Consider the following 13,069-nt stretch of genomic DNA (forward strand, 5'->3'; position numbering starts at 1 on the left):
AGCCCCACGAATTGATTGCCTAGCTCTGTTCGTGTATCCTCCACCATCCTATTCGGAGCCCCATGAATTGATTGCCTAGCGCTGTTCATGCGTCCTCCATTATCAAGCACGGAGCCTCCGGTGACTGGAAAATATGGTTTTTTTTGTTATTTTTCTGATCGGTTCCTTCCCCAAACATGTGTATACGTGTATATTATATTATTGGTGTTTTTTGTTGTTTGTGTTTGTTTTGTGTTGTGCAGAGAAAGAAGAAGGAGAGACGGGAGTCGTCATAGACTAATCACGGAGAGGGCGAAGATGGACGAAATCAGTGTTTTATCTTTGCTTTCCTCTTATCTCCGATAAAAGGTAAGTAAAGAGGGGCAATTGTCATACCCTAATTTCGTCCGGGGACCAGTGTTTGATGGCATGCAACCTTTGTTTGACCGTTTCGAGGTACTTGGCACCCTTTGTTGCACAATACATGAAGTTCTGTGACATGTCGGAGATCAAAAGGAAGCATTGTTACACAATCCGTGAGATTCCGTAACATGTCAGAAATCAAAAGGAAGCATTGTTACGCAATCCGTGAAGTTCTGTAACATTTCGAAAGCCAAAAAAAGGAGTAATTACGTGTCCCGTAAGGTTTCATAACTTTACGGAAAGAAAACAAGTATCGTTACGAAATTCGTAAGCTTTCGTAACGTTACGGAAAAATAATCACCAAAAAAAAGCAAGGGGGTGTATTTAGTAAAAAAAAAAGGGTGCAAATAGCAACCAGACCCACTTGGGCCTTCCAGGATGTTCCTCCAGAAGGCGGTTGCTTCTGGAGGAAGCAACCTGGCTCGCCTGGGCAAGCTGAGTTCGCCTGGGCGAGCTGGGTGGCAAGCTCCTCCCCTATTTTCCTATAAATAGAGGGAGTGAAGGAAAAAGGGGTTCAGCCCTTCTGGTATTATGGGATCACTTAAAACTAATGAGAAAAATTGTTTCCATGAAGAAAATCCAAGCCGAGGCGCTTCCGTAACGTTTCCGTGGGTGATTTCGCGAAGATTTTCAACCGTTCTTCATCGTTCGTCGTTCGTTCTTTGTCGTTCTTCAGTCTTCAACCGGTAAGTTCCCGAAATCAAACTTTTCAATTCATTCTATGTACCCTTGGTGGTCCCCATTTGTTTCGCGTACTTTTATTTTCGTTTCATTTATTTTCCGTACCCCCTTTTGACGTGCTTTAGTCATTTACTTAAGTCATTTTCTCGCCTAATCAAAAAATAAAAAAAAATTCCACCGATCATTTGAATTGTAATATCCGTTAATTTCTGTTAAAATGAAATCCAACCGTTCGATCATGCGGTAACCACGTTGGAAACCAAAAAGTGGTAAAATAATAATATAATAATCAAAAAATATTTTTTAGTAAAATAAACCAAAAAAAATCAATCGGACGTTTCTCTTTGGGATTTCTCTTTCTTAATTGAATAGACTAATAACTAAAGTGAAACTAAGGCTAAAATCAACTCGCAAAATCAAGCTCATCCGTAAAAAATCACTAAAAAGGATTTTAAGGTTCGATACCTCAGTTTTTCTCACCAAGTAAAAATGGATCATTTTAAGGTCCAACGCCTTAAAAGGACCACCTTCCAAGTAAAAAGAATCGCTTGATTTTCCCTTTTGAAAGAACTACGTAGGTCTGATTTCCTCTTCAATGGAGGGTACGTAGGAGCAAGAGCCTCACTTTTGTCGACCTCAAAAATAAAAAAGAAATAAAGTTTAGATCCACAATTTCACACAATTCTAATTTAAGGCTGTTGTCCTTTGGGACAAACATGAGAGGTGCTAATACCTTCCTCAAACGTAAATACAACTCCCAAATCTGGAATATTCTTCATGACCGGTTTCCTTCGGTTTTTCTGACGTCTTCCACAAATAAACGTTGGTGGCGACTCCGCGCTTTTTCCTCCTTTGGAAGACACACCTGTGAGCCTCGCCTCGCTCGCCCGAAAAAGGGTTGGTTGCGACAGTCCCACATGAGCACCTAGGTTTGCATTGAAACAAAAAATAAGAACAAACCTACCTAATGAGTCCCCATGTACAAAAATCATGAAGATGTTGGGTGAATGAGTGATTTTACAAAAGAGTGTTGCACCACTCAACACATTCATCATACCACCTATCATAGGGATTTGGTGCCTAATAATACCTATTTTAGGCACCAACAAAGCACAAGGATTTAAGCTCTTGTGAACCAAACACTCATCCAACAACTCCTTTACTTGAGGAATAACCTCAAGCTCAAGAGGTATGGCGGTGCTAAGGGATGTTTCCCTTGATAGGAGAAGGTAGAAAGATTGTTTAAGAAGGAGTACCCTTTTAATATCACCTTTTGTTGCAAAATGATTTTCCTTCTTAACAATCTTCTTGGAGGAATCCTTTTCCTCCTTTTCCTTCCCCTTGGCCTTTGAAGACAAGGCCTTACTATCCTTCTTTTTCTTTTGTTTTTCTAGTTTTTCTTCCTCAACCCTCTTATCTTTCATAGTTAGTTGATCTTTGGCCACCTGTGAAGGTGTTTGAGGATGCAACATAAATTTAGTGCCAAGATGGGTGATGGTAATTTCATTAGTTAGGCCATTGTAAATGATATTCCTATCAAATTGCCATGACCTTCCTAAAATAATATGTCCTGCCTCCATGGGAACTATATCACAATTAACTTCATCCTTATATGTCCCAATGGAGAAAGGTACCTTCACTTGTTGGTTAACTATCATTTCCCCTTACTCATTGAGCCATTGAAGTTTATAAGGTTTTGGGTGGGGAATGATAGTGAGGTTCAACTTGGAAACTAATCTTGTGCTACAACAATTGCAACAAGATCCACTATCCACAATGAGAGAACAAGTTTTATCTAAATTTTTGCATCTTGTATGAAAGATGTTATCTCTTAGGGATTGAGATAGATCACAAGATTGACCTCCAATGAGCCTTCTAGCCATTAAGAGGTCACCTTCTTCATGGGGGTAAACTTCCTCACTAGACTCTTCACCCCTTAATTCATCTTCACTTCCACTAGAGGAAGAGCAAGAAGTAGTCTCCTCTTGACTACTATAAATGTCTTGACCCCTCATGATCATGGATTTCTTTGTGGGTCATTGAGAGGCAATGTGACCTCTCCCAAGATATTTGAAGCATTTAATGTTGCTAGTCCTTTCTTGGGAACTAGTCTTAGGGGTGTATTTCTCTATGGTCTTACCCTTATCTTCCTTGGGTTTTGAAGGTGCAGCCCCCAAAATTCCATGGGCTTGGTCCTTCCTTGGATAAGAGTGAGAGCCATAAGATTTTGAAGAAGGCTTTCTTTTAAGTTGTTGCTCAACTCTTATACAAAGTTGGACTAGCTCATCTAGGTCCCTATATGGAAGGAGTTCAACCTTGTCCCTCACTTCCATATTAAGCCCACTAAGGAACTCTATGCTTGTTCTTTCCTCCTCCCTAAGTCCAGCTCTTAAAAGGAGTAGTTCCATTTGTTGTCTATATTCTTCAACACTCATACTCCCTTGTCTAAACCTTTGGAGCTTGTCCATGAGCTCCCTTTCATAGTAGGAAGGAATGTGCCTCATCCTAAGGGCACTCTTAAGATCATTCCAATACTCTACTGGAGGATCCCCATGAATCCTTTGTTCCCTAACAAGGGAAGTCCACCAATTGAGGGCATATCCTTGAAAGCTAAGGGTAGCCAATGGAACTTTTCTCTCTTCGCTAATATGATGGCAAGCAAAAAGTTGTTCAACCTTCATTTCCCAATCTAAGTAGGCCTCAACATTATCTTTTCCATGGAAATATGGGAGGCTAATGTTAACCTCTTGAGGCCTTCTATCTTTTTCTCTTCTTTGGGAATGATGTTTAGTATGTGAACTATGGCGCCCTTTATAATAGTCTCTAAGTTCTTCACTTAAACTCTTGCAAGAGTCATGACTACTATAGGAGGCATGTTTTCCTCTTTTCATTTCTTTCATTATTTTTCTTCTTTCTTCCTCTCTTATTTTCTCTCTTTTATCTTGACTTATTTCTTTTCTCTCTTGTTTTTCTTTCCACAACTTAAGGGATCTCAACTCATCTAATATCTTATACAAGGGGTCCTTAGGAGTATAACCCTCACCATTAACACTAGATGAAGAATGAAGACTCATGTTGGTTCCTAAGTTATGGTTCTTTCTTGTTGGGGGTTTGAAAACAAAAGGTAAAAGAAACTATGGTTGAAACTAGCCAAAATAAACACTAAAAGAGGTGTGAAAGATAAGGTAAAAACTAATTGGTAAAAGGCAAGCTACAAAGGCGGTTTGACAATGGAGAGTAAAGGAAATAAGCTATCAAAGTAAGCAAGAAATTAAAGTGCAAGAAATGCAAACTAGGCGGATCCTAAGAGTGTTTGGATGACCCCATTTAAGGTTCCCAACAAAACACTCACTATCCTAAGGGAAAATTGCCTAAAATTATTACACACAAATGGAAGTAGGGTGACCTATTGGAGGCTCCCAACTTACTTCCAATGAAAGGCCTTTTTGTTACAAAATTTGAAAGCAAAGCAAATTGCCAATTACAAAATTACAAAAAAAAGTCCTTAATTGTGGTGGCTATTCTCTCTTTGGTGTTTCACTCAATTTGGAGTGCTTCTTAGTCCAAATGCTCTTAAGGTGGTTGGCCCCTTGCTTCTTGACTCAAATTCTTCAAGGTGCACCAATCCTCCTTTCCAATTCCCTATATGGCAACTCACAAGCAAGGAAACAAAGAGACAAGCAATAACCAAAGACCAAAAAAAAATGAAATGAAAGCTAAACCAATAGAGTTTTAATAAGACAAATTTTTAAGGATTATTCAACGATTAAAGCAATGAAAAGTACACAAAAGCAAGCTAGGACTCAAAGAGAAACCTAGAATGGCTCTAGAGTAGAGTAGAAAAACTAAAAAAAAAAAACTCAAGAAACCTCTAGTTTTGGCACTCGTTTTCACAATAATTTTCAATTGAAGTTTCAGAACTAGGATTGGTATAAAATAGGCACCAATTATAGAACAAATTTTGAGCCAAAACAACAAGCAAACTTCCCTTTCACTTTTTTTCCTGGACACTGATTTTTCTTCCAACTTGCGTGAGTTTTCTTATTTTTTACTTTAATCCAAATCGCTTGGTTCTTTTTTTATAATTTTTTTCCAGATGTGTGGAAAATTCAGTAAAAATTTCAGCTCAAAACCTGTAGTGAACAATTCCCAGTAATTTATACAAGTTCGCATGTTCAAGCTGCCAGCACTAGCGATTTCAACCTAGAAATCAAGAGTAGTGTTTATATTGCTTAAGGCTTGGATAGTTACAATTTGTGTTTGCTTATGCTCAATTATCTTGAATAACACAATTCAAGATAGCTTAATACTTATTTGATTCACAAATCCAGCCAAAACTCAGCACCACAACTCAACTTCATCATAGGCATCATGTAGGAAACTTAAAAAAAATTAAGAGTTCAACAACAAGACTACTTCTAGGAATTGTTTTAGAACATGTTATGAACTAAATAACATGCATGAATTAAACGCTGACAAATAAAAATCTATTTTTATAAATATTACATAATGGTTAATAATATTGTAAAAATAAAAAATTGTTCTCCCCTCCCTTCTCCACTGAAACCCAACTCCCAAATGCATCCATAGGATTTGATGTTTCATGGAGTACAAGAAGGTTTGTGCTGATTAGAAGAGTCATAGGTGATTTTTTATTAATAGGAGAAACAATGACCTGAAAACTAAGAATAGCTACCAATTTATGTTTTAAACTTCTAATTAACCTTTCCAAATTGTTAAAAGGGCAAGGTCGAGCCTTTATAAAAAAAAAAGCCTTCCAAGTCAGGTAAATAAGCCAAGCCTGTTTAAGGTAAAGCCTAACCTAACCTGACTCATTTCCACCCGTGATTGCATTTTCTCCTTGTAAATTTGTAAGCCTGGAAGTCTTGAACAGCATAAAATAAAGTATTTTTTTTGCAAAAAGAGAAAAGAAAAATGTATGTTGCGGTGTTATGTACAAATATGAAAATGATGGTGCCAATAACATATGGGAGGTGAGTATTTTAATTGTACCCTCTTCAATGATGGTGTCAAGTGTATTACATAAGAAGGGGATGAGTGATAAATGAGGATACAATGTAAAATAAAAGGAATATCATGCGTACTAAGCTTATCACAAGAATTATTGGTAGAAAGAGGGCATTCACTTGTCAGAAATGAGAGTGAAAAAGGGAAGGAGAAAGTCTGGAATAAGGTAGAATTGAGTGGATATTGGATTAGGTGAGAGAAAACGGGTCCTTGAAGAACATGTTGCATTTGGATTTACCTCGTGTTTTTTTCCCAGATCAGAGAATGAGGCTTGCATAATTTAGTGTGCATCAGATACATTTTACCAAATTATGGAGTGTCTTAAAAATAGTATATTAGAATGTATCGTTAGCATTTCTCTTACTGTTTTAACCAGGAACAACAATACACCTTTAGCTATTTCTCTTACTGTTTTAACCAGGAACAGCAATACACCTTTAGCGATAATATTATTCTTCTGCTTTAAGGACAAAAATAATTATAATTTAGCAATTTGATGTATGCAAGGGTTTTTAGTTCATTTTAAATTTTAATCTCCAATTATATAAATGCTTCTAATTTACTCAGCAAACTCTTACACTATATAATCTGGCTTCATGCATTTTTTTTCATTTCAGGAAATTATTAGAGATGACGATGAAAAGCTGAATGAGTTGATAAATGACTTGGGTGAAGGGGCATATAAAGCAATGGTACAAGCGTTATCAGAGATAAATGAACATAATCCTAATGACCAATACTTAACCTCCGTATTATGAAACTATAAAGAGGGAAGGAGAGCAACGCTGAAAGAAGGAGTGCAATTTCTGTTGAATCAATGGATAGTTCGTAAACGCAAGAGGGGAATGACCTGAAGTTTTGTTAGGTTACTTCATTTGTCTTTTGAACTTCATAGCTATAGCTAAATCTTAGAAGAAAAATATTTTAAAAGCTATTGGTATATGGCTTAGTTACTTATAACTAGCAACCACCTAGAAGTTAGCCTTTGCACTCTAGTGTGGAAGACATTTTTTGATCCATGTGGGAGAAGACATTGAAGTTAAACTTGTATGACCTATCAATTGGTTTTTAATTTTAGTTGGGTATTAAATATAGGAGAGAGAAATATAATATTTATGAGTTAAGTGATTTGTTAATAGACATATTATTGGAGAGAAAATTGATTGAGTTGTTTAAGATTGAAGTGGTAAAAATTGGATTGTTTATATCAACACCATTGGAGATACTCTTACTTTAAGTAATTGGCATTTTGGTATTAATGATCTGACTAAGATGATTGTTAGATACAAGAATATGTCAAACATGAGTTAAATCAATCATTGTTAATGAATTTTACTTAACATAACTATTGAGAAAATTAGAGTTTTTTTTGGATGACAAAGGAAGCCTTAAAGAAACCAATTACACCTACATGTGAGGCAAACACTATTAGAAAATACACTTTCAACATCGGTTATTTAGAACATTCTACATCGGTTCTAAAACCGATGTTGAAAGTGCCAATGTTGAATGTATCAATGTTAACATCGGTTTTGTAAAACCGATGTTAACATATGTATGACAACATCGGTTCTCTAAATAACCGATGTTAAACACAATGAACAACAACAAAAAAAGTGTATGCATGATGAACATTGACATCGGTTTTGCAGTAAAACCGATGTTAACATGTTATATTAACATCGGTTTTCTACAAAAACCAATGTTAATCTACTATATTAACATTGGTTTCCTACGATAATCGATGTTAATATATTCCATTAACATTGGTTTTTCTAGAAAACCTATGTCAACGTTGATGATGCATACACTTATTTGGTGCAGTTCTTTGTGTATAACATCAGTTATGTGTAGACAACCGATGTTAATATTCAAATGTTCACATCAGTTATTTTTAAATACCCGATGTTAAAATACAAGTGCAGACATTGGTTATATACAAATAACCGATGTTAATATACAAACGATAACATCGGTTGTCTACTACAACCGATGTTAAGGTTCATGTCGACATCGGTTTTTGTAAATAACCGATGTTGTTTATCATATTAACATCGGTTTTTGTTAATAACCGATGTTGTCTTCAAGTATTTTTTTTATATATACTTTATGTTTTTATAGTAAACCCAAAATTGTACCTGTCAAATGCAATTTCAAGCCCAATTCCCAGCAAATATACATTTTATTCTGCTTTCAAGCAGTTTTAATGATAATAAACATCAATTAATTGATTTATCATAAAGAACAATCATCAAATGAATTCAATGTTCATATTACATAGAAAATGTAAAAAACGTTAAACCAAAGTAAACTAAGGAAAAACCCAATGTCCCTAAATCCTATGCCTGATCTCTAACTCGGAGATAAAACTGTGCCCACTAGATCCGCAATGCCTTTATTCTCTCTGGCTCCAATGGTCTAGGATCGTTAAAATACCGCATGATGAAATAAATCATAATAAGTTAATAATGTTATACAAATTATAAATAAATTGATTTTGTTTGAAATAAACTTACCGCTTCCCAATTATTCCTAAAAGTTCCTAAATTGACATAGTAGCCGCACTCAGTACTTCCTTTTTTGTCTATTACACTAAATACATAACGAAATTTGGATATTAATTAAACAACTAGTGTACAGACACATAAAGAAATATATATAAGTCGAAGTTTTATGTAAATGACGTACCTTGACGACAATCCACCTAGCAGAAGCCTTTGATTTAGGCTGTGGAGCATCATCAATACCTTTTAACGCACTGTTCCAGATGAGTAACAATTAACAACTGGTGTTGTGCGATGAGGTATTACAATGCAAATGTATTGAAAAGAACACTAACCTATTAATAATCCCCTTAAGGTAGTTGTCTGGCCTGTTATGCAATGAACAAAACCAGACAACTAGGTGTTCCTTGGGTAGGATGACCACCATCTGCCAGTGTCCGCTACAGTGGAACCTAAAATGGGTTAGTACATTAGTAAACATTAATTAAATTTAGTTATTTTGTGACTTACCCATTTAGGTAGGCTCCAAGATAGACATCGCGTTGTGAACTCTGCATCCAACTCTTTATGTAACTTTCAGACTCAAACTGCGATTGCCCAGACCTCTGAATGAACTGTGGCTCGAGGAATCCATAGATATCAGAATTCCCCACTCACATACATGTTTCAGTGAGATGCCTGTTTATGTTAAGTCAAAGTTAAATATTTATGAATTGAAAGCAATAACTTAGGTAATTAAAAGTAATATAAAATGACTTACAGAATCCACAACTGTAAGACTGATATTCTGAGACATTGACCACCGTGTGCGATTTCGAAGAGGTCTTCGTGCTTTATGTAGAGGGGGAAATCTGGATTAAAGACCCCTAACATGGTGGCATCCCATCTAACCTGATAAGGTCTCAAGAAAAGCTTTGGGATGGTCAATGTCATTAGATAAAGCGGATCATCGACCTCCGGATCGGGCTTCGGAGGTGGTTTTGCCAGAGACACAACTACCTGTTCATGAAACAAAGTTAAATAGCCTAATTTGAGGCACGCTTAATGAATTAATTTAAAAATAAGAAACATATAGTAAGGAGAATAAGTACCTGCTGTGATAAAGACTTGACCAGATGTGTTGGCCAAGCAAGGAAGGTGTGAAGTGTCTGCCCCACTAAGGAAACCTCATCAGTGGGTACAGGAACTGGAGCATCTGCAACTGTAACCTCCTCCACACTCACCTTTACTTGGCCAGGCAACAAAGGAGTGTTATGAACAACAGTGGATCCCTCATAAACTCTCCCGATGGCAACCAGGCGGGCAGGATCTGCTTCTATGTACAAGCCGCACCTGTCAGAGTCACCCGTCTCAGGATCGTTTCCTGAGGGATCAACACAACTCCCCTTTATGCTCACTCGAGGACCGGAGGGGCCAACCAGAGGGTCAGGAGGCACTGCAAGTCCCTGAGATTGCATCAGCGACTGAACCTGGGACTGCATGTGGCTGAAGGATGCCATGACCTGCCTCGTCACTTTCTCTGTGATGGACTCCTCTAGCTGGTCCCTGATTTGCTAGGTGAGCTGCTGCAATTCGCCAGGAGGCAGGGAGGAAGCGCTGTGGGATGTCTGTGGAGCCGATCCAAAGTATTTCTTGATGGTTACACCGGCTCCAGCAGCACGGACACGTCCAGGGTGCTCTGGACGTCCAATAGCAGCGGCGAGAACATCCTGACGTCCATGGGGGACGAAGGATCCCTGTGTGGCCTGCTCCTCAAAGGAATCCTGCACAGAAAACACACAGTGGTACATGGCATTCACAAAATATTGAAATATAATTGTAATGGGTAGTTGAAAATGACTTACAATCTTCTCAGCGATTTCCTTTGCAGCCTCAGTTGTCATCTCCCCTGTTTTCTTCGTGCGGGCCATCTTCCACTTGATGTGGCGTCTGACCGGGGATGGAGGGTCGATGACACCATCAACGCTTCCTGACTGTGCAGCTTCCTCCAACTTCTTCTTCGTCTTCTCAGGCAGGAGCTTCTGCTCCAAATAATCATAACCCCCATGAGACAAAACGCGGGGGGCAGTATTCTGCTTCTGGATGGCCTGTGCCTTGCGCACATCCTGAAAAAATTAAACAATAATGTTTGAAATTGGTAGAATGAAGTATAACAACATCATGTTTATTTAAAAACAACTTAAATGGCAAGGAACATACCTCCCAAGAAGGGTCTCTACGAGTCTGGCAAAATTGGGCCCACTTTTCCTTGTTGATGCCATATTTCTCACAAACAGTGTCCTCGACACCGTCCTGATCGACTGCAAGGGCCCATTTCCTCGTGAGGTCTGATTTAAACTGCCTCCATCTCTCCCCCACGGTCTGCAGTAACTTCCTTTTCGTCCTACTGTCAGAAGCCTCTAGGATATCAAATTCCGCCTAACAACATCAAATAAAGTTTATTTGTTACAATAATGTATTTTTTGGCTATTAATTAAACAAAATCCAATAAGAAAAGAAAAATACCTGAATATCCTCCCAAATGAGGTCCTTCTGAGCAGTAGGGACCTCCTTCTAGTTCTCGTAGGTGACGTCCACCTTATCACGCGCCACAATCCCCAAATATGTCCTTAATTTCTTCCTGTGGGGACCGTCGGCCTTCCCGGTAGCAGGATCAACATGCACCACTGGTCTCTCAACACTAGGTGGTCTAGTGGACAACGATCGTAGACGTGAGGCTTTGCGTGTCCGCTTCACGGCAGACGGCGAAGCCAATGCGTCCGACGGAGGAGGAGCAGAAGGAGGAGGAGGAGTGGAGGCAGGTGGAGAACCCATGATCTTTTATACAATAACATACAACAACATACAAAATAGGATTAATCAAAAGAGGATCAGTCATAAGTTTTTTTTTGGAAGGCAAAAGTATAATATTATTAATAAAACATAATAGTACCAGAGGAGGGTGACAAATTAAGCAAAAGACTCCGAAAGATTGGTAGTTGTGCTTTTTAATTGTCATTTGGGGCAACCATGTTATAAAAAGTCTATTACATGTAATCAACATGTACATGGCATCCTTAGGACTTCATCCAGCTGATGTTTGTCGCCAGTTTCATCATCCACCACCCTTTTCTTCTCTGCCTTCTCACGTTTGTTGTTGTTAAACTCATATTTATGCCTTCTTCCCTTCATGTCTTGTTTTATCACAACTTTAGCCGAATTTCCTATCTTCAGCACAGTTGAATCTCCTGTCTTATTCTCCAATGACACACTTTGATGGGTTGTATCTATTTTTTTTGTATGTTCTAGTGGTTCAGCTTCAGAATGCATAGAGCAATCTGAATTTTCCAGTGATCACCAAAGGCTTCTGCATCAGCATTGACACTCTCTACCCTCTTTGGTTTATGCTTCTGTGTTGCATTTCGTGCTTCCTCCTTATAATTCTCAGATTTATTGAAGGTCTCACTAGAAGAATCAGCACCAATCCGTGCCTGTTCCTCCTTTACCAGCTCAATATCTTTCGTTTCACCTTTGCTTTTGTAAACTACACTGTAATTTACAAAACAAAAGTTGAAAGGAAAGATATTGAGTTGGTAGACGAGGAAGAAGCATAAATTGGTGCTGATCGTTCTAGTGCAACCTCTAATAAATCTGAGATTTATAAGGAGGAAGCACGGAATGCAGCACAGAAGCATAAACCAAAGAGGGTGGAGAGTGTCAATGTTGATGCATAAGCCTTTGGTGATCATTGGAAAATTCAGATTGCTTTATGCATTCTGAAGTTGAAGCACTAAAACATACGAAGAAAACAGATACAACCCATCAAAGTGTGTCATTGGAGAATAAGACAGGAGATTCAACTGTGCTGAAGATAGGAGATTCGGCTAAAGTTGTGATAAAACAAGACATGAAGGGAAGAAAGCATAAATATGGGTTTAACAACAATAAATGTGAGAAGACAAAGAAGAAAAGGGTGGTGGATGATGAAACTAGAGACAAACATGAGTTGTATGAAGTCCTAAGGATACCATGTAAAAGAAAATATTGATGCCTAAATCAGAAACAAATGTAGTTGTCACTTACTTGCTTTGGTGACTTCTGTCTCTGCAGAAAATTACATTAGACGATGTTAATCAATTCTCCTTCATCATGATCATTTCGATTAGCATGAACGTCATCAGCTTCTTCTCCGACAACGTTAGGAGTGATTTAAGCGGTCAAAGGACTAACATAGGTGTCCATGTATGAATCATCGACTTCTACATTAACACCAACTGTTTTGCCCTACAGAACCACGCACCACCTTTCATCACAAGGGTCTTGCACGTAAAATACTTGTCTATCTTGTTCTGCCATGATGAAAGGGTCATTGTGGTAACCAAGTTTCTTTAGGTCTACCAACATAAATCCTATATCATCAGTGCGCACACCGGTGTTGCTATCAACCCATTTACATTTGAAAACACATACCGTAA

This window comes from Glycine soja, chromosome 16, assembly GCF_004193775.1.
Source record: "Glycine soja cultivar W05 chromosome 16, ASM419377v2, whole genome shotgun sequence".
In the NCBI taxonomy this organism is placed as follows: domain Eukaryota; kingdom Viridiplantae; phylum Streptophyta; class Magnoliopsida; order Fabales; family Fabaceae; genus Glycine; species Glycine soja.